Genomic DNA, 21,161 nt, shown 5'->3' on the forward strand with positions numbered 1-21,161 from the left:
GCGCCTGGATTTTCCTAACACAACGACTCACAGAAGTTTTCACTGAAAGGAAACTGGAGAGACAGCCCAGTGGGTAGGGCGCTCGCCATGCACAGGGCTGCCCCAGTTCAGGTCTCCAACCCTGCATTGGGTCGCCCAAGTCCGACCAGGAGTGATCTCTGAGCACAGAGCCAGGAGTGAGTCCTGAGCACTGTCAGGTATAGCCCAAATTCCGCCATGGGGAAAAGTGTGGCCCCAAAAAATAAACCTTAAAAATATTTTCTTTTCAGGGACTGGAGAAATAGTACAGTGGGTAAGGCATTTGCCTTGCTTGCTGCCAACCCAGTTCAATCCTCAGCACCCCTTGAGCCCTGCCAGGAGTAATTCCTGACCTGGACTAAGCCCTGAGCACCTCTGGGTGTTGGCCCCAAATCAAAACCAAACAAAACTTTGCATTCAGGGGCTGGAGCGATAGCACAGCGGGTAGGGCGTCTGCCTTGCAGGCGGCCGACCCGGGTTCAATTCCCAGCATCCCATATGGTCCCCCGAGCACCACCAGGAGTAATTCCTGAGTGCATGAGCCAGGAGTAACCCCTGTGCATAGCCGGGTGTGACCCAAAAAGCAAAAAAAAAAAAAAAAAAACAACTTTGCATTCAGTGTTTTGACTGCGATCAACAGATCAGAGGAAAGCCTGCAAGTGCCAGCAGTAATGCTTCCCAAGTGCCGCCCCACCATCCCCCCGCCCCGCACAGCAGTCTTCCCTGAATGAGATGCAGTTCCGGCCTGCCCACCTGTCCCTTCAGACGCCGCTGCCCATGGAAACTGACTACAGCCACCTCGGAGACAGGAAGGGCACTGCGGCCTCTCTGTCCTCTGTGGCTGTGTTGGGCACCCCTGACGCTCAGCCCTTTGCCTTCCCGGGCGCCTGCTCTCCCCTCCACTGCTTCCCTGGTGCTCTTCAGACAGCTCCTGCTGGCCTGTGCAGGCTCCTCTGAGCCCTGACAATAAAAGTCCCACTCCTCGGTCCTGCACCTGAGGCCCTGCCCATCTCCCGCCGCCCGCTCAGAGCCAGACTCATCTCTTTCTTGTTTGTTTTTGTTTGGGGGCCACATGCTGCAATGCTCGGGGTTACTACTGACTCTGCACTCAGGAATTACACCTGATAGTGCTCAGAAAACCATCTGGGAAGCCGGGGATCGAACCTGGGTCAGCGCATGCAAGGCAAGCGCCTACCCTTTGTACCCCAGCCTACCGGCTGTACTCGCTTTATTTATTTTTTTTTTTTGGTTTTTGGGTCACACCTGGCAATGCACAGGGGTTACTCCTGGCTCTGCACTCAGGAATTACTCCTGGCGGTGCTCAGGGGACCATATGGGATGCTGGGATTTGAACCCGGGTTGGCCGCGTGCAAGGCAAACACCCTACCCGCTATGCTATCACTCCAGCCCCCTGTACTCGCTTTAGCCTCTGTACTATCGCCCTAGGACTCTTCACAAGGTGCCAGCGTTTCTCTGGCCTCCATCTACCATCCCTGTGGCAACCCTTCCTATTGTCGCTTTATTGCAAAACTTGTTTTCCTCCTCCCCAGGGACTGGCTTACTCATCCACCACCTCACGGTGTGTCAGGATGACCCGAGGGCTTGTAAAATCCCCTGTTGCTCAGAGTTCACATGGCTCATCCCCTTGCCCTCCCGGTGCCCTCCCTTGTGTCCTTCATGCTACGGCCCTGCGGGGCTCACTTGGCAGAATATCAGGGTCACACGATGACCCAGGGAGGACGGACGGTACTTCAGGCTCCCGTTACTGATGGAGGTGTGGTCACCCTGCAGGGCAACGTGGCTCCACTCCTAGCTCTCGGACCCCTGACAGGAGGGCACAGCTGCTTCTGCGTCTGTGCTTAGAAGTCACCATGCTCTGGAGAGTATCATGCTAAGTGAAATGAGTCAGAAAGAGAGGGACAGATATAGAAGGACTGCACTCATTTGTGGAGTATAAAATAACATGAGACTGACACCCAAGGACAGTAGACACAAGTGCCAGGAAGATTGTTCCATAGTTGGAAGCCTGCCTCATGAGGAGGGTGGGGGGGAGGAAGCAGCTGGAACAGAGAAGGGATCACTAAGAAAATGATGGCTGGAGGAATCGGTCGGGATGGGAGATGTGTGCCGAAAGCAGATAAAGGACCAAACATGATAACCTCTCAGTAGCTATATTACAAACCCATGTGCCCCAAAATAGAGAGAGTATGGGGAATATTGTCTGCCATGGAGGCAGGGAAAGAGTGGGAAAGGGGGGGGGGTGTACCGGGGATATTGGTGGTGGGGAATGTGCACTGGTGGAGGGATGAGTGTTTGATCATTGTGAGAATGTAACTCAAACATGAAAGCTTGTAACTGTGTTCCACGGTGATTCAATGAAATGAAAAAATAAAAAAGAAGTCATCATGCTCAATACACACTTGCCAGAGAGCTGCTTGTCAGAGGTGCCATCGACGGCCGGGGTCAAGTGTGTACACTTAACAGTGCAAGGACTTAACACTAACCCCGCTGGACCAGAGTGCCACCTCATCCTGGCCCATTTATCCATGAGGCATTTAGCCCAGTAGGCTGAGTATCCCTGGGAGTGCTCCCCCCATCCAGGCTCCCTGAGCCTTCTCTTGGTGTTCACCCCCACCAGAAGAAACAGACCTAAGCCCTTCTCTTCCTCAGCGCTGCCCACAGAAGTGGCTGTCATCTCCTGCTAGAAGGCACCACAGATGCTCTCAGATCCTTCATGAAGCCAAGATCGTCCAAAGAGGACCAAGAAGTCCATCAGGCACTAACCCAACCACCATGTCACGATTAATCGGGCTTCCGCTTAAACCATCAAGACAGAGGCATTGACAACTGGGTGCACCAAAGATTCAAGGGCCAGACCCCAATGCTCGACATCAGTTATGGGAGCAACAAGAAGATGACGCACAGCTGCCCAACGGCTTCTGGAAGTCCCTGGTCCACGACATCAATGGCTCAAGGTGCTGCTGATGTACAACAAATCTCACTGCGCTGAGATTGCTCACAATGTCTCCTCCAAGAATCAGAAAGCAATGCAAGAAGAGCAGCTCAGATGGGCATCAGAGTCACCAACCCCAATGCCAGGCTGCGCAGAGAAGAAAATGAAGAGACAAGCACTAGGTGCATTACACTGTATTAATGAAACCATAAAACTGCCCAAAAAACAGAGGATGAAAACAAACTTTATCATGGGAAGCTTTAATAAACATGTTGCACAAACTCTTCAGCAACCAGTTGTCCAGAGAGTTGGTACCCACCTGAAATGTAGGTTGGAGGCTGGTAGGCTGAGAACGAGGTCATGAGGAGTTAACAAGCCAGCCAGCTTAACTGTGGGTAGCTTTGTATTCAAATTCCAGAAAGTTCCTCGGGCGGACCTCACTGTCAACTCATTATTTCTGGAATAACTCAAAATCAGGTAGTTTTCTTATGGAGGCTCATAATGAAAGAACGAGACCCCAGGGAAACGCAGATATCCCTTAATGGGACAGCAGAGCAAAAAGTCCGGCCTCTTTACTTGAAAAAATACATCTTGAACCGTTGCAGTGAAAATGCAATGAGATATTTAAGTAATCATTTCTCCAAGCTGGGAGAGCAATAACGAGAACACTTCATTTACATACTCATTCTGCACATGTTTACTGAGCACCTACTACACGCTGGCACACTCTAGGGATAGATACAGTGGCAAGGAAAAACAGTCTTTACTGTCTTGATGCAGGATGCTATCAAGAACCTGGAGATGGTGCTCGGATGGTGCCGGGAGAGGCCCTTTAAATCAGGTGGTCTGACGAACACCCAAGAATAGTAGAAATAAGTACCAGGAAGTTGGTTCCATGGCTTGGAAGCTGGCCTCACATGCTGTGGGAAAAGGCAGCTCAGATAGAGAAGGGAACACCAAGTAAAATGTGGTTGATCTCACGTGGGAAGGGAGATGCGTGCTGAAAGTAGACTAGAGACTGAACACGATGGCCACTCAACACCCCTAGTGCAAACCACAACACCCGAAAGGAGAGAGAGAGAGGGGGGCTGGAGCAATAGCACAGCGGGTAGGGCGTTTGCCTTGCACGCAGCAGACCCGGGTTCGATTCCCAGCATCCCATATGGTCCCCTGAGCACCTCCAGGAGTAATTCCTGAATGCATGAGCCAGGAGTAACCCCTGTGCATTGCCGGGTGTGACCCAAAAACCAAAAACAAAAAAACGAAAGGAGAGAGAGAACAAAAGGGAATGTCCTGCCACAGAGGCAAGGTGGAGGGGGATGGGATTTGGGGGTGGGAGGGATACTGGGTTCACTGGTGGTGGAGAATAGACACTGGTGGAGGGATAGGTTCTCGAACACTGTATGAGGGAAACACAAGCACGAAAATGTGTAAATCTGTAATTGTACCCTCATGATGATTCACTAATTAAAAAATAAATTAATTTAAATAAATAAATAAATCAGGTGGGTCTGGGAGGGGGACCACCAAGCCGTGTCATGGAGCAACAGTGATGACAGCCATCATCAGGGAGAAAAGCCAAGAAGGGCACAAAAGGCTTGAGGACAGACCTGCAGGGAGCACTAATACCCTCAGAGCCCTGAAGACAGGACAGATGGCACCTTGTCATTATGGTCCACTGGTCCTTGGCACTCACCTTGCTTCCACAGCCCTCTGGACTGTGCGCAGTGAAACCCGAGGGGCTGGAAATAAATCATGAGCAATGACATCTGCCCTCATTGTTCAGGAAAGCGTCTTCTCGCCCCATGATCCTCTTCAAGCCTAGAAAGTTCACTGAACCTGGCCTGGTCCGCAGGGTCCCCCTGGTAGCATCTCTGTGGTGCCAGTGCCCCTGAGACACTGCCTCGTGGCCCTGCATGTGCTCACCTAGAACGTTCTGCAGAATGTGGGCACCTCCTGTCCTCCACCTTCCAGTCACCCTTCAGTGAGTGACCGTCTTCTGCTTGTGGCCAAGGACTGGGGGACCTGCAGCAGAGACAGGCTTTTCTCGTGGACCCCTCTGACGAGTCCCCTCGCCTTGGGGTCCACAGACAAACAGTGCTCATTTGCGGCACCACAAGGGGCCCTGTGGGACTCGAACTCTTGCATCACCTGACTGATTAACCTGTTTGGTCCCTGGAAGTCGCTCCCAGTCACGCCCAGGGGTCTCATCAGTGCTGGGTCCTGCAGGAGAGCCTGCCCTCAGCCTGCACCACGGAACTCTCCGGCCTGTGACACAGCTGCTGGCCGAGGGGGACTCTGCCCTGGCATCTGGGAGGTTGCTGTCCCTTGGCGGCCCCGGGACAGGAACAGTGACCTGCTGGCGCTGCAAAGGGACAGCTTGAGCCATGTTTTTCGGCCTCTCCCAGGCTGTGGCCTCTTTCAGATCTTGCTTCCTCCTCTGCGCTCTGTCCTATCAGCCTCCCAGGTCTTGTGCAGTGGCCTCCTCGGAATATCCTGGGAAACCATAGGGCCCCCAGCTTGAGACACTGAGCCAGAGGAAAAGGAAACTTGACTTTGGTCTTGTTGATGTTTTTCAGTGTTAGGGAGCGGAGTAGGTGGAGGTTTGGCTTACTCCCGGCTCTGTGTTCGGGGATCACTCCTGGTGGGACTCAGGACCACACATGGTATTGCAGGAGACAGAACCAGCAAAAGCCTTGCCCCCTGTACCATCTCTCCAACCCCCTGGGGCCAGAGTGATAGTGCAGTGGGTAGGGCGCTTGCCTTGCATGTGGTCAACCTGGGTTTGATCCCCAGCATCCCCTGTGGTCCCTTGAGCATCACCAGAAGTAATTCCTGAGTGCGGATCCAGGATTAAGCCCTGAGCATCACTGTGTAGGGTCCAAACAATTTTTTTAACTGGGGCCAGAAAGATAGTGCAGGGCAGGGAGATGAGATTGGGAAGAAATGAGAGAATGATAGGTTCTGGCTAGATCTTTGTTGTTTTTGTTGTTGTTGGGGCAGATGGGTTGGTAACTACACTCAGCGATGCTCGGGGGTTGGTTACTCCTGGCTCTGCACTCAAGAATCACTCCTGGTGGTGCACAGGGGACCATATTGAATGCCAGGGAATTGAGCCCAGGTCAGTGGGGTGCAAGGCAAGCGCCTTATCCACAATACTGCCACTCCCCACCCTATAGCTAGACCTTTGGAAGAACTGGGGTTATACCCCATGCTTCCCACAGGATTGCTACCCCACCATTATCATCACCGTGCCTCAGCTAAGCTCGGAGACTTGGCTTATTTATTCACTCAGCAATGAATCCACATAGAAAGCCCAACACACTCTACAGCAACGCTCTCGTGTTCACTTCCGCCCAGCAAACTGGGACGGTGCACAGGGCAGGCCCGCCAACGCGTGTGCCCAGAACGGGAGATCTGTGGGGAACCAGCGCAGCAGAAGGTACAGATGGGGTCGGCAGACACAGCCGCTTGGGACGCTCCCCAGGAGAAGCACCGACATCCAAAGACTGACGCAGCCCCCAGAGCAGCAGGAGTCTGCCAGCTGCCACCCGCTCCCCTCTCTCCTGCCATCCCACGCCTCAGTCGCCCCAACACCGCCCCATGGCGGGCACAGGACAGGTCCTCAGCATCCAGGGGATTCCGCTTGCCACAGAAACAGTCCAGACCCCAACGGGACGCGTGCACACAGCCACCATTCGTCTCAGGCACACTTGGAAACGTTTTTGGATTTTTGTACGATTCCACTCGTGTTCAGAAGATTCGAGAAACACAGCCAGAGAGAACAGCTCTACCACTGAGCACGCAGATGTCACTGAGGAGGCAGGTTCCAGGGGGTCCTTTCAAATGGCAAAATCTGCACCTTGCCCCCAAATGCGAAATACAGGGAAGCTTCGTGGTAGGGTGAAGAAAAGAAGGACTCGGGCTTTGGACGGACCCAGGCAAACGCATTAACTTCTTCTGAACACAGTTTTCTCATTGAATAGAGGGGGAAACAAGAAGGTAGGTACCCCGAAGATTAACTGAAATGCTCCCTACAGTGGACTGGGCAGTTAGTCCTTAGTAAATGTTATTTCTTCTCTCATCCTGGCAGCCCACAGATTCCTCTGTGTTAACTGTGATCCCAGGACAAGCACCATTGCTCACTCTGCAGCCATTGGAGAGAGGGGCCTCAGTTGCCTTATCTATAAAACAGGCACAATAGCCGGAGTTTAGCATTTACAACGCTCTCAGCAGAAAGTACTCTGTGAAAATGTATTATTATTACCACCAGTGAGCTCCATTTATTATTAAGGATGAATGCTTTAAAGCAGCGTCTGAAAACAGTTGTTTTCTTAAGCAACTATTTACAACTCGGACATGATGGACATGTGTTTCTTCTTCATGTGTCCCCTCCTCCATCAGCAGCAACTACAGCTGAGGAAGAGCAACCCCACATGCAAATGCTTCTCGAGCTTCCTCTGGCGACCCACCCAGACTCATCCTGGACACCAGGTCACTGTCGCAGCCCCACAGAGCTGGCTATCATATGACTCCCCTCTTGAGCCTGGCTCCATTGGCAACTCCGAGAATCCACCGTGGGGGACAATGAGGGCCGACCACGAGGACATACAAAAAAAAAAAACCCCACAGGCACCAACGTCCGCCTTCTGGACGCCTTGCTCACTAAAATTCCCATTTCAATCACTTGTCCTTCCTGACCTCACAGGCCCACAATGGTTCCTCCTAGCTCTGTCCTTGCTACTCTTGAGCTTTCATTCAAAGAGAGTTAATGGTTCCCAGGCATTTGCTAAATTAGCTGCTTCTCAGCGCGACACCCCACACCCAGGTCTGTACCCCTGGCTCGACAGCCTGGCCGGGTGTCCACTCCTCAGCCCCAAAGGCAGGGCTCGCTCCCTCTCCCACCCGGACTCCCAGCCGGGTCAATTTCATGGACTATTAAACTGCCAAATAAAAACATTCCCATCTGAGGGGCTGGATCGACAGCACAGAGGGTAGGGCATTTGCCTTGCGGCCGACCCAGGTTCAATTCCCAGCATCCCATGTAGGCCTCTGAGCACCACCAGGGGTGATTTCTGAGTGCAGAGCCAGGAGTAACCCCTATGCATTGCCAGGTGTGACCCAAAAAGCAAAATAAAATAAAATAAAATAAAATAAAATAAAAACATTCCCATCTGAAATCGCACCCCCAGACTAGAAGGAGAGGCTCTCCCCGGGAAGCGGGGGTCTTTTTATTTGCACACACGCACGAGAAACGCTTGCCATAGTTTCAATAAGGAGAGTGAGAATGTCGCCCTCGGAGAAAGGTGTGGCCCAGCTCTATGCTCTGTAGGGGCAGGCTGGTGTCCCCAGTGTGGCCGATACTGCTGGGTCCATGGGGGGTGGGGGTGGGTGAGGGGGGAGATAAGCAGTAACTCACAGAATCAGGGGTGCTGAGTACTTGGGGTTTTTTTCCCTCTGAAAAGGCAGCAGTAACCCAAGTAAGTTTGGAAAACTCCATTACTTTTTTAAATTTTACTTTGTTTGGGGCGGGGGGGGGGGGGTGGAGTGGGATACAGCTGGCTGTGCTCAGGGCTTACTCCTGGCTCTGTGCTCAGGGATCACTCATGGTGGGGTTCCAGGGACCACGTAGGGTGCCAGGGATGAAATCGGGAACAGCTACATGAAGACAGTTCCTAAAATCCGATACCATCTCTCTGCCTCCTTCATTAGTTTTAAATGATACAGAAACGAAGCCCCGTGTTATTTGGAAACTCTCCATCCTGCACCAGCAGTAATGCCAAGGCTCCCTTCCCCACAGACGCTGTCTGCCCTCTGGAACCCTCTGGAACCCTCCGGGTCCTCCTGAACCTCCTAAGCACAGGCTCGGCCTTGCTCAGTCCCCGGAGTGCATTCTTTGCTAGTTGACTTTAGGAGGGGGAATGAGGCAACTACTTCCTCCCACTCCAAGCATTCCTGGAGCATTCTTCCAGCAGAGCTACACTTCAGAAGCCTCAGGTGTGCCTTGGCAGTCACAATTTTGCAAGACTTCCACACCAGGTAAAGGACTGAATAGCTACCTTTATTTCTAACCACTGGCAAGTCAGCCACAAGCAGTCAGAAAGGAAACCTGACCCACAGTCTCCTCTCCTTCATTAAAAAACATATATATATATATATATATATATATAAACTGTTGTATCAGTTTATACAAGATGCTTACAATAGTGTATTTTATGGTCTTGATGTACAGTTACTGTACCCTGCCACCAAATGCCCCTGACCTTCCCCACTGCCCTTACAACACCTCCTATCCAACCTTCATTCTCCTCTTCCCATTCTTTATTTTTCCAAGTCCTCTCACCATCTTTTTTATTATTATTATTATCTGCTTGCTTGTTTACTTTCTGTGCTCAAGGGTCACCCACACGGCTCTGTGCTCAGGATCAGCCCTGCCGATGCTTGGGGGACCACGTGTGGTGCCAGCAACCTAAGCTGGATTAGACGCATGTGAGGCTTTACCCGCTGTACAGATCTCTCCCCATCTTTGTCCACATGGATCTGTACATTAGGCCCGAAACCTCACCCTGCATTTCTCTCCTGACTCTGAAAGCAATGCCCTGGTCTGACACTGCGCCAAGCTCAGAAGACAAGGTAGAGTCAAACATGGAAATAAGACAGTGTAGAAGGGGAGTGTGCACCCCAAGGCCTCCGAGATCCTGGACTGCCCCAGGCTCCCTACTGCCCACCACGCCGGGCATGGATGACTTTCCCGCCCTCTCCATCCTGTCTCTTGGAGCCCCTGCCGCACTCCCACCCGGAAGCCCAGTGCCTCGCTACCGTCCCAAGCACGAGACCCAGCACACGATTCTCACTGATTCAAGCACAGGTAATGCGTTCTTCTATGAGAGATGGAGCTTCATGAGCATCCTGAATGCAGAGTGCAGCAAAAGCAACAAAAGGAATGTGCTTTCTATGCTCTCTGCCCCGTCAGGGCTGCTTGCCAGGAAAAGAGGGAGCTGATCTTGCCAAGGAGGAGAAGATGAATTGGGACTGCCATCACCTCCTCCAACGGCTGGAGCCGACGACGGCCCTGGCCCCATCCAGGGATGGTGCTACCAGACACGATCAAGCAACTTCTAGTCCTGAGACAAGAGATGCAGAGAGGGGTCAGGGCCAGGGGACAGGCCTGCCAAAAAAGCCCACCTGTACCTGAGCACAAATCACCTTCCATGCCACCTCCAGGCGGTCACTATCTTGGCTTAACTGCACATCCAAGAGCACAGCAGTGCCTCAAAAGATGTTCAAGGGGCTGGAGCGATAGCACAACAGGTAAGGGGTGTTTGCCTGGCACGTGGCCAACCCGGGTTCAATTCCCAGCATCCCATATGGTCCCCTGAGCACCGCCAAGAGTAATTCCCGAGTGCAGAGCCAGGAGCAACTCCTGTGCCTCGCCGAATGTGACCCAAAAAGAAAAAAAAAAAAAGTTGTTCAAAACTCAAGCTGCAATGCAATACCAAATGCTCTTTTATCTACTCATAACTTCACCTCCCATTAGACTTGGCGGAGCCATGGGCTTTATTTCATGGCACCCCTCTTTGGGAAATAAAGACTAAAAGGGAAGTCAGAACTGGTCTCAAAGCAATGGGTATTTGGGCTGTAGATGAGGCTCTGCGGTACAGCATTTCTTGTAGATGAAGCCCTGGGTTCAATTCTGCAAAAGGAAAGGACGGGTAGGGCCTTTGAAAACTGGAAGGAAATTGGAGAGAAGCGTCAGTTTCATCTGACACTCTAGATGAAGTCCCTTCTCAAAGGGCCGCATCATAGACCCCCGAAGCGGAATAAGGAGGATCTAGGAGACACTGAGAGTGCATTTTCCTGCAAGCCCCCTCATTTAACATACAGGAAAGGAATGGACTACTCAAGTGAACTGAAGTGGCGGACAAGCCTGGCCCAGAAGGCCAACTGCGGGGCTCCTGGGAGGTGGTGACACCACCAAACCCCCCACTAGATACTCAAGAGTCCTGTCACTGCCTGGGCAGCCCTTACTTGCCTTAAGCAAAACAAACGGTTACAATGAAAACAGGTCAGCTGGGATCACCTTCTCTGTATATAAAGCTCACCAGCTGGCAGTACAGCATGGCTGGAAATAAATAGCGAACAGATTTTAAATCTGATCAGGAGCTTCTTGAAAACGTTCAATTAGGTCGGATTGACGATACAAAGGATAGGGCACATGCTTTGCATGCACCTGAACCTCGTTCAGTACTCGGGGCCACTCGCACCCTCCTACCTGCAGCTCCCCAGCTCTGCAGGGCCAGAGAGCAATGCATCCAAGGCCCTGATAACTATGCCCCAGGCACTGAGAAAGGTCCAGAAGAGGCCCCGATCCACTAAGCAACACTAGGGAGCTCAGGACTCCTCCCTGCCCGCCTGCAAAATAGCCCCAGAGAAACATTCATGACGTCGTTTTGAAGACCTATTGCTGCTCCAATGAAAACTAATTCCAAACAACGAATCAAAATACATTTTACAAGAGAAAGTGAACTGAATAATGATGAAACCAGCTGAAGAGCTTTTTGTCATGAAACGAAACTTGGAAATTCTGTGGCTGTGCACCTCCTCTGCCCAACCCTTCCTAGAGTTTTCTTAGGCAGCTGACATTTATGTCTAAGATACCACACAAAAAGATAACAAGTAGAAAGAACATAATAGCAAGCTTGACATGAAGGAAGCATTGAACTGGTAGTTTCCTTAACTCAGGGGAGGAAAGTACGTATCATCCACATAAATACCTTTTCACCACACTTTTCCTACAAGTCTGCCTGCACCCTGGAAAACTCAAGTGCACCAGGCTATTTTCAATATCAAAAGCACAGCGCAAAATGGTATAAAAGGGCCGGAGTGGTAATGTGGGTCGGGCATTTGCCTTGCATGCAGCTGACCTCGATTCAATTCCTTTGTATCCCATATGGTTCCCTGAGCTCCTCCAGGAGTGGTCCCTGAGCACAGAGCCAGGAGTAAGGCCTGAACACCACCAGATGTGGCCCACAAAACAAAAACAAAGGGGGGGGGAGGGAGAGAATCCCATTTTTCTTAAAAGATAAAAACTGCCCGGAAACAGGCTAGTCAATAGAATAACCATTTCAGCATTATTCAGTGGGTTTCAGTATTAACTAATTGCTACTATAAAAGAAAAAATAATAATTTAATGCAGCTGTTTCTCTGATGGCAGGAAAAGTCACCAAAAAAGGTGAAACATACAAGGAGCAACAGTTTTCAAATATTTTCTCTTTGTTCCCATGGAGCCTTACAATATTTAGTAGTCTTTTCCTAAGTCATTTTCCTCTGTTGATATTACTCCTGGTACATGTGAAAAAAACCCAGTCTTAAAGACACTTAAATACAGAGGGATCTTTCCCACTGTCACTTGCTGAAAGTTCCAGAAAGTGGAGTCAAGTTGGGCCCTTCTTTGTGAACTATATGCTGAAAAGTATTCTCTGACTGAGAGAATAAAAGTGCAGAACAGAATAATAAACATCCTTCCCTGGAATAGGATCTCATTTTTACAGTCCATCTTCGGTGCCAGGAGACACCCTCCAGTTTATAGGGACCCTGGATTGTTGGGGGTCACCAGGTAAAGCAATGACCCCGGGGAGCAAGAGAAAAACACTGCATTTGCTGCCACTGGGAGTGGGGGCTTCCTGCTGCCACCAGTGTCTCCCCACTTCCCCCAGCTTGGTGGCACCTCAGCCTCCAACACACGGCATCCTATCCACACACGGGATCATGCAAGCTACATACAGGACACACAAACAATGGCTGAGCAAACACTGTTCTCCAGCCGCAAAATGAAAACCCCACCAAGCTGCTCAGTTCTGAAATCCCCCTTCCGGGACTGTGTCTGGTGCATGAAGGGCCAGCGACATGCAGCATTCAGACGCTCTTAATCATCAAAGCCCTCTGGGGCCAGATTTGAGAGAGAGATAGGAGATCCGCCACAAGAAAAGAAAAAAAAACCAAAACCCCAAGAGCTAAGAAACCACAAACCCAGAACCACAGCCCAGGATGCCACGGTTTGTGTTCAGGCGAGTAAGCTGTTTAATAACAAACCACTGCCAGCCTCACCAAGTTTCTCCCTTTCTGAGAATTCAAACCCCGCTCACTGCAGGCATCCACTGATGACAATGCTTCCAGCATTGCTGCGTCCAAGTCCTCAGGAGCAATGAGAAAGCCAGAGCTGGGGAGGGGGGTGGCGGAGGGGGGGGTCCTTAAACAAAAGTGCCCTCAGGGGGTCCTGCCTGACCACGACCATTGCGATCTGCCCCAAATCTCCAGCCCACACCAGAACTTGGCGATGAGACGGCCCCAACTCGGAATGGGATTTCTGCAGGCGAGGCGAACCTAGTTCCTTCTCACTCAATGGAAGGGCCACTTTCTCTCGCGGCCCCAGGCCCCTGCGACCCGCAGACGGGTGGTGGACGTGGCGACCACGCTGCATTGTGTCTTATGGGACCCCACAGTTCTCCCCCTCCGCACAAATGTCATCTCCAGCCCTCCCCCCTCCAGTCCGCCCCGGGGCAGCGGCGGGGCTCACCGGACCCCCCAGCCCACCCCCACCCCCACGCCAGCCTCCCGGATTAGATGCCCCGGGCCCAGCCATTTTCTGGTTAAGACGCCGTCTGCTCCGCGAGGGAGGAGGAACTTTCCCCCACACACACCCCGCTCCCACCCCCGGCCGCGATCTCTCCCCGAGACAGGAGGATGATCCCCCCCTACCCCGAACCTCGGAGAAGCCCAGCTCCTTCCCTAACTCCCTGGCAGGAGCGCGCGGCCGCCCCCGGAGGGACAGTCCAGGCGCACGGCAGAGGCCGATGCCAGGGCAAGGGGGGCGTGCGCTCGCCGGCGCCGGCGTCCACCGTCACCTTTCCCCCTCCGCAGCCTCCACCCGGGCGCACCCCACCACCACCCCCTGGTCTCCCCCGCCCCCGCTCCGAAGCCCTACCAAGCCCACGCCAAGAAAAAAGAGGGCGCCGGGAAGCAGCCGGGCGGGGGATGCGAAGCGCAGGGGTGCGCCCGCAGTCACGGTGCCACCACGGGCCGGGCAGCGCGGGTGCAGGGCGCCCCGGACTCCGCAGCGGGCGCTCGCTGCAGATGCGGCGGCAGCTGCTGCAGCCGGGGCTCCGGCGGGGCGGGCGGCGGGGGGCGCGCAGCCCTCCTCCGGGGCCGGGAGGAGCGGAGCCGGCGCCTCTCCCCGGGGCTCCGCACGGCCACTCGCGCCCAGCCGCTGCCGCTCGCCCGGTCTCCCGCCCGGCAGCCGCCGGCCGCCCGCAGCCGCGCAGCCACCGCGGGCTCCGGAGAGCGGGACTCACCGGCGTGGGCGCGCGCCGCTCGCCCCGGCTCCGGCACGGCTCCGCGGCAGGCTCGCCCGCCCCCGAGCGCCCCGATCAGCTGCGGGCGCCGCGCGCGAGCTTCCTACTTGCGGTCCCGACGGCTCCGGCGACTGAGCATGCCCAGTGGCGCCCCGCGAGTCCCGCGCAGGGAGCGGCGCCGGCGAGATTCCACTTCTCCGGGCTTTGGAGGCGGCTGCGCCGGGAGAGGCTGGAGCGGCCGGGCCCGGCGGGGGCCGAGCGCGGGGGAGGGCGGGGCCGGGGGCGGGGGCCTGGGAGAAGGGGGCGGGCCGCGCGCCTAGTGCGACCCCTGCAGGTGGGCGCTGCAGAGCCTCTGCAAAGCGTGGGCACCCAGGATTGTCTGGGCACCGGGCTGGTGGGAGGCCAAAGATCATCCGGGGCGGCGGGGGAATCCCTTCTTCGGGTTCTGGCCGGCGTCTGTCTGGACCCGACGCAAGGTGGATAACTGTATCCCTTTTAGGGATATCCCGTAGGTGTAGCCTTTTCACCTACGTATCTGCAGTCCTGTGTAACGGGAACATCCCACTCGGCTGCCGCTGGCCTTCCGCCTTCTGCCGCATTCCAAACCTGATGTATGCTTCATCTCTGTCTGCCTCCCCCCTCCCTCCCTTCCTCCCTCCATCCCTCCCTTCCTCCCTCCATCCCTCCCCTCTCTCTCTCTCTCTCTCTCTCTCTCTCTCTCTCTCTCTCTCTCTCTCTCTCTCTCTCTCTCTCTCTCTCTCTCTCCCTCCCTCCCTCCTTTTTATTCCCTCCCTCCCCCTCCCCATTGCATGATCCAAAATCCCTGAAGATCACCTCTCCCAGGAGAGGAAGAGGAAAAGGAACACATAATTTCCTTTTCATTCCCTTAACAATATCACTTAGGGGTCTCTATCACTTAGGGGTCAGAAAGGCATGCGTGTGACCTGGCTTCCTGACACCACAAATGACCTGCAGCTGGAACTGTAATCAAACTAACAGAGTCCTGACAAAACCCCCGACGGAAACCCATTAAGTGGTCCTTGCTGCTCTACACCCACCATGAATGGCACCCTCAAAGCATTCTGGGCATTGCTTGGCAAACGGTTGAGTACTTAGAAAACTGGAGTCTGCGAAATTGTCAGAATCAGCCAGAGGGCTAATGGGAACATGACTGCTATTGGATCCCATCCTGAGTCTCTGAGTGGACCTGCATGCCTTTCACGCCAATCATCTGTGCAGCCCACCCAGCCCCGGTGAGGCTTCTGTGCATCTCAGGATCACCCTTAGGAGCTCTGCTCCAAAGATACACACAACTAGGAACATGCCTCCCCAGAATGCACACCCGCCTTGGCTAACAAACTTACATCATAGCTATCTGTATTCTAGTTTGCCCAGGGTACTTTTGGGGGGAAGGGGGAAATTGATGGTATAACTAGCTCAGGACTCCTGGCTCGGTGCCAGGAGATCACTCCTTGTAGGGCTCTGGGGACCATGTGGGACCCTGGGTATCCAACCCAGATTGGCCAAATACCCTAATTGCTATACTATCTCTCCAGGTACAGACGTTTTTAGGGTGGGGGACTTATTCAGTGTTGCTCAGGGATACCCCTGGCTCTGTGCTCAGGGATCACTCCTGGCAGTGCTCAGAGGACCATATGGGGTACCAGGGATCAAACCTGGGTTGGCCACATGGAAAGCAAATGTTTTACCAGCTGTACAATCTCTCCAGGCCCAAATCTCTGTTCTTGGGGCTGGAGCCATAGCACAGCAGGTTGGGCGTTTGCATGCACACAGCCAACCTGGGTTCAATTCCCAGCATCCCATATGGTCCCCTGAGCACTGACAGGAATAATTCCTAAGTGCAGAGCCAGGAGTAACCCCTGAGCATCGCTGGGTGTGACCTCCCCCCCCCACAAAAAAAAAGCAAAAAGAAATCTTTATTTCAAAGAGAATATTCTGAGGTGGGTTATGCATCACTTTATTCTATCAACCTGAATCTGAGGATTTACCAGACAGTAAGGATGGGGTAGGAATAAATTTTGGAAGACAAGGGGGGTCAGGCCAGAGGTTACATACAGCAGATAGGGTGTTTGCCTTGCACGTGGCCAACCCAGATTCCATCTCCGGCATCCCAATGGTTCCCCAATCTCACCAGGAGTGATCCCTGAACGCACAGCCAGGTGTAAGCCCTGAGCATCACTCGGTGTGGCCCAAAGGGAATACAAAGACAAAGAGCCAGGAAGACAGTAGAGGGGTTCTAGGCTTGCCACATATGCAGTTACCCGGGGTTTGATTTCCAGCAACCCACATGGTCCCGAGTCCGGCCAGGAATGACTCCTGCGCACAGCCAGGAATAAGCGCTCAAGACTGTGTGGTCCAAAGCCCACCCCACTCCCTCCTAATACAGGCAAATCAGACAAATTCCTGCCTTTACGCAGCTTAATAGATCTGCGAAGTGGGCAACTACCCACCAGAGAATCAATCAAAAATGGCTTTGCAAACACTGACAGCGCCGTAAGAGAAACATACACAGTCCTAAAAGGGTATGTAACGGGAACCCTGCTGCACATCAGGTAGGAAGAAACAAGGAATGGGGTAGGCAAGGAGTATCTGGGTTTTGCAACCTTGAAACCTCTCCCAACTTTCCTCAGACCCATCAGGAGGTCAACAAACACGCCACTCCACCGGGCTCCTGCACCCCACTACCCAGCGACTGAGTGTACAGACCAGGGACGGTCAGTCGCAGGCTGCATTTCGGCCCCCCTACGGGAAATGCAGACTCCTGGAAACTGGGACGCCGAGTTCCAGCCTCCAGCCTCCGGAGACTAACGGGGGCATCCAGCCTGGTTACAGGTGGGTTCTCTTCCTCGGCACTTTCTTCTCTCGGGAGCCGCGCCCCCAACCATGCCCGCTCCCCTTCGAGGGTCCGGGGGTGCTCAACTCCGCTCCGCTGCAACAACTGGACCGCCGCCACCCGACCGCGAGGAAAACCCGCGCCGGAGTCCACGGCGGCGGGGCGGGGCGGGGCGCGCGCGCAGGCGCACTGGCCGCCAGGTTGGGCCGAGGAGGGGCCTCGGCTCCACACCTGATGCAATCAGGCTTCCGGAAACGGGGGTGCAGCCGCCTCGCTAGCCCAGGAAACGTGCAGCTGGACCCCCCCAGCTGCTTCCCCGGGTGGAGGGAGACCTTGGCACCCCGCGGAGAGCCCTGCTGCAGGAGTCCAGATAGTGGCCGCCTTTAGGGACGTGCAAAATCCCAGGCGGCCCGAGTTGTGACGTGGGACGGGCCACCGAGCTTTCCCTGCTGCGGGAGGAAATTCCCTTCTTATGCCTTTCCCGGGAAGACGCGCGCGCGGGGGTGGGGAGCTGGGGATGCGCGGGCCGCCTTAACCCTTGCCTGCCTTTCCTTCCTTCGCCCCCGCCAAACGCATTTTCTTCCTTCCTCCCTGACACTGACATTTCTTCCTTGGGCTCTGTGAAATTCACATTTCCCGTGATCACACTTCAAAGGCTGCGGTAAGAGGGGGGTTACCCGAGACCCCTCTGCGTCTTGGAACGTGTGTGACAGCCCGTTAGCTCAGCCTTCCACCGCGCACTCTGTTTATAAATGCCATTGGTTTCTGTCCACCTCATCAGGTCAGTGTATCAAGAAAATCATTTCTCCTTTCACCACCGCGTGCATGTCGATGTCTGTCATGAGTGAGTTTTTCCTCCAGTTTTCCTGCGTGCTGACTCACCCAAGAATTGTTGAAACAGGAGATGAAATATTCCGAGAACAGGTTTATCAAAGGAAGGACATGAAAACAAAACCAAAAATAAAAATAAAACACAAAACTGTGGGATCAAAAGTGGAAAGGAAAGACAGCGTTAAGGAACTTTCGTTGGAGATCATTTTAGAATCAAGTCTGGGACAACTCTTAGGTTTTACAGAGGATGTTTACCTCTGGGGTCAAAAAGGATGTAAGTGACTTTTCTTTAAACAGACATACTCTTGAACCCAAATTTCTTGACTGTCCAATCTAATGGTGAATAAAAACTTGCTCACTTGCCTATACGCTGTAATAGGTGTATAGACTATATATTACAATGGTGGTTTTCAATCCAAGGGTTACCAAGGATAAAATTGGTGACTATGAAAGGGATCCTATTCACAGTGGGTACAGAGTTTGCCTTGCATGTGGCCAACCCGGTTCAATTCCTCCGTCCCTCTTGGAGAGCCTGGCAAGCTACTGAGAGTATCCCGCCGCACAGCAGAGCCTGGCAAGCTACCGTGGTATATTCGATATGCCAAAAATAGTAACAAGTCTCACAATGGACGTTACTGGTGCCCTATTGAGCAAGTCCTGAGCAATGGGATGACAGTGACTTCTGGAGTAATTAGCCTTTAAATAGTCCTCAATAGGGGCTGGAGTGATAGCACAGCGGGTATTGCCTTGCACGTGGCAACCCAGGGGTTCGAATCCCAGCATCCCATATGGTCCCCTGAGCAGGGGTGATTCCTGAGTGCAGAGCCAGGAGTGACCCCTGTGCATCGCCAGGTGTGACCCAAAAAGCAAAAAAAAAAATAAATAAATAAATAAATAAATAAATAAATAGTCCTCAATCTATTGGACTACTTCTAAGATAACCAGAGGCTAGGCATTAAATATTTCCATAAAAGTAGAAATTCTTCTGAACTTCCCACTATCAACAAGTCTTTTGTACCGATATGTGGCACACTGGTATTTGTACTTGATCTGTGATACATGAATTACTTGTGATAAATCAAGGGGATTTTAATGATCACAACAAAATATCAGGGTTATGATTTGCCTCTGTCCTGATTTAAAGTTCTTTAACAGTATGGTCATTAAAGGAAATTAAGGAAAGTGCACAATAGCAAAACTCGTGCCTACAATAACTCTTCAGAACCCTATCTTTTTTTTTTTATCTTGAATGTGTTTTGGGGAGAATGTTCTGACATTTAGAGACTGGGAGAATACCTTCTATTTATGCAAAAATAGAGTCGGGTAAATGTCAAAATATAGCAAATGGTACTGAGTACAAACTCATCATAAGTAGTTAGAGAATTATTCATCTTGACTGAGTACTTAACAAATGCTAGATGCAGACTACTTCCTCACAACTATTTGATAAATCAGGTGCTAGTTTCTACTTATTTATTTTGGGGTCACACTTGGAGGTGGTCCTACCAGTACTCAGGGGCAGGGATTTGAACTAGGGTTACTCACATGCAAGGCAAGTGCCTTACCTCCTATACTGTCTCTCTGGTTGCTGTTCTATCCATGTTATTGGAAGTAAAGTGTGAGGCCCTGAGGTAACATTCAAGGCACAACACACATAATGGCTAAACTGGAATTTGAACTCAAGCAATTCGCCTGCAGCTTCAATTCGTAAATCACCATCTAGGTAGAAAAATGAAAATGTAGAGAAAAGGACTGTGATTTTTGTCTCATATAAAGAAAGAAGCAGAGGGTGCGGGCACGTGGCTCAGTGGCAAAGTGCCTTCTGGCATATGTGATACCCTGAGTGCCCGCCCTGGCATGGGCACATGTTGTTGAATGCACACCCAGAAGCACCATCAAATGTGTGCCACCCCGGAGCACAGCGACAACCAAAAGAGAAAGGAAAGGCCAGAGAAGACAACATGTCATACTAAGGATCAAATGCCAAATGGTTTTCATTTCGGGGATATCAGCAGGGATTCTTCTTAGGGCAAAGCAGATTTTCCCGCGCTGTTCGGTTCTTGAGAATTGTATGAAAGATTTTCATACAAAACCTGGCAGATTAAAAGTGTTTATTGTACAGATAAGGTCGATGAGTCCGGTCCTTCCCCAGATATCCAGGCCTCTCTTTCACCCATGAATGACATCACTGGTCCTGTCCCTGACTCTGCCTTGTCCCATGAGTGGCCTCCCTGTTCTGTCCCATGCAGTCTGCTCGCCTCCCGTGATTGTGACTAGGTCCTCCCCCCGCACTGCTTTCTATCCCATGAACACTTTCCTCATTCTCCGGCCATGGCCACTTGCACATAGGTGAGATCCCCGTGCTCAGTACCTGCGGTTGATCCTCCCGGCTGTACCCAACAGCTGTCGTCCTGTTCTGGGTTCCCTAGTCTCCAATCACAACCATAGGAGCAGGGGTGAGATACCTGTGTTCATCCCTTGTCACTACCTGGAGTCCAACCCCTGCCTGTTTTCTGCCCCTAGTTGGGCCTATACTGCCTACCTATACTGGGCCATGTTCCCGGGTACACCATCAGGAAGAGAGGAGAGTCAAGAACAGGGAGGAATAGTGGGAGGGAGGGAGGAAGGAGAAAGGGAGGGAAGGAGAATGGGAGGAAGGGGAATGGGGGAAGAGGGAAGACAGCAAGCTTGGGGCTTCCTTTTACTCGCTGCCAAATCCCACCCCCAGCTATCCCCTTATCTACTCTGATTGGCTTCCAAGGGCAAGACGTAAAATGACCTGGCGCTCCATACATCCCCTCCTGCCACATCACTCTGATCATCTCTCTCCATGCCTGGCTGGTTACCCTCCACCTGAACTGCTGAATCTGGTAGACATTAAGTACATATGGTTATTTAATTTTAAGATTAAAAGTAGGATTAGATTTCCAGCTCCTCTATCAGGTTAGCTACACATCCAGCACTCATTGCTAATGCCTCTATATTGAATGGGGCAGGACATTTCTGTCACTGCAGAAAAGGTTATAGACCAGTGCTCATTCGCTCCAATACCATATCCCAATGGTGTCAGACTCCATTTCCTCTTCTCCCTGCTCCCGGGATGGCCATGCTTCTGTCTCTTCAGTTTCTCAGAGCTGAGGTCCTATTTTCCAAA

General features: G+C 52.5%; 1 protein-coding gene across 5 annotated transcripts in view; it reads right to left on the reverse strand.

Moving 5' to 3' along the window:
- Positions 1–14,522, reverse strand: part of APBB2 (amyloid beta precursor protein binding family B member 2) — a 359,038-nt gene extending 344,516 nt beyond the window's left edge. For 3 of the 5 annotated variants that reach the window (XM_055138249.1, XM_055138252.1, XM_055138253.1), the window contains exon 1: positions 14,323–14,522. The gene's annotated coding sequence lies outside the window, so the exon portion shown is untranslated. The remainder of the gene's footprint in view (positions 1–14,322) is intronic. The other 2 variants (XM_055138248.1, XM_055138247.1) reach the window with 1 other exon arrangement.
- Between the last annotated feature and the right edge of the window lie 6,639 nt (positions 14,523–21,161).

The sequence above is a fragment of the Sorex araneus genome, chromosome 5 (genome assembly GCF_027595985.1).
Source record: "Sorex araneus isolate mSorAra2 chromosome 5, mSorAra2.pri, whole genome shotgun sequence".
NCBI classification, from domain to species: Eukaryota; Metazoa; Chordata; class Mammalia; order Eulipotyphla; family Soricidae; genus Sorex; species Sorex araneus.